Raw genomic sequence first — 7,199 nt, forward strand, 5'->3', positions numbered from 1 at the left:
GTATATTCCACATGAGATGGATATATGTTGGCTGCTAAGGGTGGAGGTACTAGGACGTGGTGTTTTGACACCCTCATTCACAGGTCGCCCTGCTATCAAACTGCCAACCATATATCTATGTGGCAGGCATCTTGGCTTGTATATCCCAAAAATGCATGATCAATCAGTATAAGGGAGAGAAAAGAAATTCCCCTTCATCTCCAGATATAGTCATCTTTTTCTTTTTCTATGAAAGATCTGGCAACTTCTTATAATCCTGACTGTATGTGGGCAATAAAATCTGTTAATGCACCTGTCCTATGAACTATGAGACTACTATCACATTCATTTAGGATCATTAGAGTGAAGATTATTTTCTTATTACTTTTATCATTATTTTTTATCTTTAATGAGACTTTTATCTTTGATTTTGGTTACTAGATATGAAAATCATTTGTATTTTTACAAAATTATTAATAAGTTGAGAGAAAATTTTACTTTTGTTGACAATTAAACTTAATTTTTACATTTAATTTTTTACAATATGATTTGGATTTCAGTGTTTAATCATTTGAATTATCATTTGATTATACTACATGCTTTTTGTTTTTATTTCAGTTACAATTCTTTGTTATATTTTTATATCACACACCCTTGATTTTATTTTTTAAACAAAAAGGGGGATATGTAGCATTCCAAGCATATTCACATCTAAGAAATATAAATGATGTATGGATATTGTGTCATCAGACACATGATTAAACTCTGAAATTTATGGGCGGACTCTTGACCTAGCCATTCTACCTTTGTTCAGGGAAAACTCATTAACATTTGGCGTGGAGTCAAATTCATTTACAAGAGCGTGGGTTGAAGTCAACATGTCCAGAAGGTGTCATCATTGCCATTCCATCTAATGTGAATTAACTATGCTTTGTTACATATTCATTGAGCACCTCCCAATCCACACTGAAATAAATATGGGAAGTGGTCTGCTGATTCTCCTCTTGGATTTTACATTCTCACACTTGATACTCTTTTGTCAGAGACCATATTCGGGGAAAACTTGACCTGAAACAAGATTTAAGATCCTAGGGAAACTTACCAAACAAGTTACCTCCCAGGCGTCGCCAAGACCAACAGCCACAAAACATAACAATAACCATTCTTCATGTTCCCTCCTGGTACAAGCAGTCTTTAGTCACCACCACCACCCCCCCTTTACCTCAAGCATATATATTCTACCTTACACCTGCAATAAACGGAGCCTTGACACTACCAGATTGACTCTGTCTCTCTATTACGTGCTTGGTCTCCCCCTCTCTCCCCCTATGGGTTCTTTTTAGGTGGCTGCTCCCCGAACCCCACCGTTGAAGTCCGGCAGGCCCGGATAGATGGCGCCTCAACGTGTTGGGATTTGAGTAAGACAGCTTACCGGACGACCGAGAAACAGATTCCGCGGACAAAGTAAACGGTAGAGGCTGAACGGACAGCCTTGAGATAAGGGTAAGTCGTCCCATCCCCCATAGGCATAAGAAGTTGAGAGTAATTACCCCAGAGTGACTGTATGTGACTGTGTGTAATAATTGTGTGACTGAGATGGGGAAGACACTCTCAAAAGAAACTTTATTTGTTAAAGAATTAAAAAATAGTCTCAGGGAGAGAGGTATTAGGGTAAAAAAGAAAAATTTATTTAAGTTCTTCTGCTTCATAGAGGAACAATGCCCCTGGCTCATTCTACATGGCCCGGGAATTCACCCCCTTACTTGGAACAAAGTGGGTAAAGAATTGAATAGCCTAATAAAATCAGGCCAAGAGATCTCCGATGAATATTTTTCTTACTACGGACTAATCCGTGATATTCTTAAAGAAGCCGACACCAATAAACAGGTGTCCCACCTCCTTAGCTTAGCTGAAGAGGCTATCTTAGACCATAAAACAAAAATTGAGAAGGAGGAAATACCACCAGAAAAAGACAAACGCCCTCCTTCCCTCTTAGATGAACCAATTGAAAATTCCTCCCTTAGGGAACCCCTTGTCCCTTCCAAACCCCACCTTTATCCTGTTCTATATACAAACCCCGAATCAGAGAATATACTTAAACCCAATTATCAGACAGAGCCAGAAGAAGAGGCCGCCCGCTATCAGGACAGTAATCGCCTGGAAAACAGGCCCCCCCTGCAGTATAAAAACAAATCTTTCCAGCACGATCTCTGTGGCAGCCTCACTCCTCCTATTTTTTCCGTACTTCCTGGTTCTGAGAATCTTAAAGAGGCCACAAAACAACTCAGCCAGCAAGTTACTGAACTTAAAAATTTCCTAGGACTTCAAAAGGAGGTGCATACATTAACTAACCAATTACATGAGCTGCAAATAGATATTTTTCGGCCTCTGATCCCTAAGTCCAAGCCAACTCGATTAAAAGATAAGACCACTCTTGCCTTCCCGGTTGTTACTAGGCAACAACAAGCTACTCAGATTCTACCCGAGGACATCTCCCTCCCCCCTTCTGCCAAATCCTCTGACTCTGAAGGAGCAGAAGAAAATGATACAGAGGGGAAAAATCCTAGAGGGGCTGATATTTCAACCCCACCACAATTCGGTAACCCGATCTATAAAAAGTTAAAATTCAAACACATTAAAGACCTCCATTCAGCTGTTAAAAATTATGGCCTTAACGCTCCTTTTACACTCTCCATTCTGGAGGGGCTTGGAGGAGAAGGACACATGCTCCCCTCCGAATGGTCCAAAGTAGTACAGTCCGTCCTCTCCAGGGGACAATTTTTAATTTGGAAGGCAGAATTCCTTGAAAGGGCAGAAAATCAGGCTAAACTTAACTTGAAAAATGCCCAGACAGCTACTTGGACGGTTGACAAAATCGTCGGCCGTGACCGCTTTGCATCAGAAAGCCAGCAAATGAGATTAACCCCTGGCTTGCTCATGCAAACTGCACAAGCGGCTATGGCTGCTTGGCGGGCAGTTCCTGCCGCTGGGTCAGTCACAGCACCCCTCTCAAAAATTCTCCAGGGACCCAATGAGCCATACGCTCAATTTGTTGCAAAACTTTTAGAAACCGCTGAAAGGGTCTTGGGCCAAGATGGAGCAGATAACCCGATGGTGAGACATTTGGCAATCGAAAATGCTAATTCTGCCTGTAAGGCTGCCCTAAGAGGAAAAGCAAGAGATCTTGATCTAGATGGAATGATCCGCTTATGCAATGATATTGATGCTTATGATCACAAAATAAACAAGTCCATCTCCCTAGCCATAGGGGCAGCCATCCAGGCTTCTCGCCCCAACACCCCCGCAATTGCTTTAAATGTGGACAACTTGGTCATTTTGCACGTCAATGCCCTTCTGGACAAAATCCTAGGCAGGCACCCGCACCAATAATAGCCCCTCCCAAACCACCGCCTAGCATTTGCCCAAAGTGTAGGAAGGGCCGGCACTGGGCCCGAGACTGCCGATCCAGAACCACCTTTAATGGGCAGATATTTCCCCCGGTTCAGGGAAACGGGGTGCGGGGCTCCTTCGGGAGCCCCTGTCCAGCTCCCTTACCCGAGCCACAGCAGGTAGCGCAGGCTTGGACCTCTGTGCCTCCACCACCAGAATACTGACACCAGAGGAGGGCCCAATAATCCTCCCTACTGGTAAATTCGGACCACCACCCCCTGGTATGTTTTTCTTGGTCATAGGTAGAGCACTCACCACCCTGCAAGGTGTTGTAGTACATCCCACCCTTGTCGATAATGATTACACAGGAGAAATAAAAATCATCATAGAATCTCCACATGGCCCTGTTACCATCCCTGCAGGCAAACGCCTAGCCCAAGCACTCCCCCTCCCTATGATTGGCAATTTTCCAGCGGTAGCCCACACACGGGGCCCCTCCTCCCCAGGCTCCTCCAATATTTACTGGGTGCAGCAACTTACTGAGTCCCGACCCACACTCCAGTTGAAAATCGAAGGGAAAACCTTCACTGGATTACTAGATACAGGAGCGGATTCTACTGTTATTTCTCAGGCCCACTGGCCCCGCTCCTGGCCCCTTCAACCTTCATCTACCCATCTATCAGGAATAGGCCAAGTCCAAGACACCCTTCAGAGTTCTAAGATCCTTACTTGGCAAGATACTGAGGGCAATAGAGGTACCACACGCCCATATGTAGTTGCAGGGCTTCCTGTCAATCTCTGGGGCAGAGACATCCTAGCCCAAATGAGACTTCTCATGGTTAGCCCTAGTGACCCTGTCACCACCATGATGTTAAAATCTGGATACCTTCCAGGAAAGGGCCTTGGAAAAAGGGAACAAGGCCTCCCCCACCCCATTTCCTTTCGACCTCATAAAGACAGGGAAGGTCTGGGGTTGCAAAGTTTTTGTTCTTAACTTCCTCACCCTGGATGAGGAAGGGCGCTCTGCTGCTGATCGCCACTGGCACCCACACACCACATCTGATCTGGCAAAAGTTCTTTGGCGAGACCCACTTACAGGCCTTTGGCAAGGCCCTGACCCTGTCCTCACTTGGGGAAAAGGCTCAGCTTGTATCTTTGATGCCAAAGCAAACAACGCCCGCTGGGTCCCGTCACGATTAATCAAAACCACGAATATCCCCTCCCTTTAATCACCTTCCAGGGACCATCCCTGAGAAAATCTTCTGTTCTCTTTCAGCTACTTCACAACGGAACAGATGGCGACAGTTCTGACAGTAACCCTCATCTCTATCCTGCTACCAGCCACCAGATCAGGAAGTCCACACATCCCCGTTCATCAAGTATGGGAGATTGTCAATCCAGTGAACCAAGCCGTTCTTGCCTCTGTCTCCAGTTCCCAGTGGCCGCGCCTTACATGGTTCCCCCAACTGACCATCGACCTTTGTGTCCTCGGTATCCCATACCAGTCATCAATGCACTATTGCGCCCCAAATGTGCCCGGTCTCCCGATTAAGGACTATTGGACCCAATATACCCAGTACCCTCTATACGGCTGCCCTGGGTTCAGCCAGCCAGACCACTGTGGGGGCCAGTCATATGGATTCTGTGCCACATGGGGCTGTGTGACTTTTGGCACTGCTCATTGGATCACCAACAAAGACTTGATTACCATCGCCCGAAATCCCTCCCGCCCTCAGACCTGCTCCTTTAATCCCCCCAATTGTAATCCCCTTATTATCAAATTCACCAACAAGGGCAAAACGGATCCCCGTTGGACAGAAGGACTCACCTGGGGACTGCGCCTTTATAAAAGGGGCCCCGATGATGTCTTTCTCTTCACACTCCGACTGCGCGTGACCCCTATTACCAACTCTATGGGTCCTAATTTTGTTCTCACTGACCAACACAGCCCTTCATATCAGTTCCCCCAGCCCCCCCGACCCCTCTCCCCCACCCAATTCCCCTCCCTTACACTCCCACCTACCCCTATTCCCAAAATACCTCCTGGTACCACTGATAGACTCCTCAAACTCATTGAGAGCTCCTATTTGGTTTTGAATGCTACCGCCCCAAACCTTACAATCAGTTGTTGGCTATGTCTCCACTCGCAGCCCCCATACTATGAAGGAATCGCCTTTACCGATCACCCTTATAACACCTCTGCCCCTTCCCCTCGATGCGCCCGGTTCCCCCACCACTTCACCCTTGCCAAAGTCTCCGGAAAAGGCCTTTGCATAGGTCACCCCCCTTCCTCTCACTCCCATCTTTGTAATGTTACCCTTCCTATCTCCCACTCCCCTTATTATCTAGAGGCTCCCAATAACACCTTTTGGGCCTGCAACACCGGCCTCACCCCCTGCATTTCCCTTCAGGTTTTTAATACCTCCTCAGAATTCTGTGTACTTATACAATTATGGCCCAGAATTACTTATCACACAGACACTGCTTTAGAAAAAATTTTGTCTCCGTCCCCTCGGGTTAAACGGGAACCCCTCTCTACTATTGCCATTATTCTAGGTATTGGTGGTCTTGCTGCCGGCATTGGTACCGGCACCACCGCTTACCTACAGACCCAACACCTCACAACTTTACATGCTGATATGACAACTGACATTGAGATCCTAGAAAAGTCTGTCTCTGCTTTAGCAAAATCCCTATCCTCCCTCTCAGAAGTTGTACTGCAGAACAGACGTGGCCTCGACCTACTTTTTTTAAAAGAAGGGGGATTATGTGTAGCCATTAAAGAAGAATGTTGCTTTTATGCTGACCACACAGGCATGGTCAGAAAATCAATGGCAAAATTAAGAGAACGCCTAGCCCTTAGAAAAAAGAAGGCCGAGGCCCAAGAAGGATGGTACAACAATCTTTTAAGAAAAACCCCTTGGCTCTCTACTCTAATTCCCACAATAATAGCTCCCTTTATTATCATTCTCCTAATACTCACCTTTGGCCCTTGGGCTTTCCAACGCCTGACTGGATTTATTAAATCAAACATTGACTCAGCCCTTACTAAGTTCCCTACGGTCCAATACCATCGTATCGAAATAACAGATACTGACCGACCACACATCCCTACTGATCGTCTCCAATTTACTAGCAGGGCGGTAACCCAATGACGGGAATAGCACAGGTCCTTGACCCTTGATGGTCAAGCAACTCCCCCTGTGTAGCCTAAGACAGGGGCCGTCGCTGCGGTCCTGACTTAAAACCTTCCCTCTATAAAAAAGAAAGGGGGAATTGTCAGAGACCATATTCGGGGACAACTTGACCTGAAACAAGATTTAAGATCCTAGGGAAACCGAACAAACAAGTTACCTCCCAGGCGTCGCCAAGACCAACAGCCACAAAACATAACAATAACCATTCTTCATGTTCCCTCCTGGTACAAGCAGTCTTTAGTCACCACCACCACCCCCCCTTTACCTCAAGCATATATATTCTACCTTACACCTGCAATAAACGGAGCCTTGACACTACCAGATTGACTCTGTCTCTCTATTGCGTGCTTGGTCTCCCCCTCTCTCCCCCTATGGGTTCTTTTTAGGTGGCTGCTCCCCGAACCCCACCGTTGAAGTCCGGCAGGCCCGGATACTCTTTTCCTCTTTTCTATCTAGGAAGTCTTGCTTCCACGTGTTCCATTATTCCTCACATTTTCCTTTAATTATTTTCCTAAGGAGAATGTCATCAGGGACCAACGCCATCCCATACTAAAATTGGCTTGTCTGTGTCTCTTTATTTATCACCCATTTTCTCAGACTCATTGCTCCTTCTCGAGCCCAAACTCACTAAGG

General features: G+C 46.1%; 1 long non-coding RNA gene across 1 annotated transcript; it reads left to right on the forward strand.

Moving 5' to 3' along the window:
* The first annotated feature begins 941 nt into the window (after positions 1-941).
* LOC130457884 (uncharacterized) lies at positions 942-6,884 on the forward strand. Its single transcript, XR_008917135.1, has 2 exons — positions 942-1,482; positions 4,646-6,884. It is a non-coding gene; the product is annotated as an uncharacterized LOC130457884 (long non-coding RNA).
* The last annotated feature ends 315 nt before the right edge of the window (positions 6,885-7,199 follow it).

This window comes from Monodelphis domestica, chromosome 3 (genome assembly GCF_027887165.1).
Source record: "Monodelphis domestica isolate mMonDom1 chromosome 3, mMonDom1.pri, whole genome shotgun sequence".
Classification (NCBI taxonomy): Eukaryota; Metazoa; Chordata; class Mammalia; order Didelphimorphia; family Didelphidae; genus Monodelphis; species Monodelphis domestica.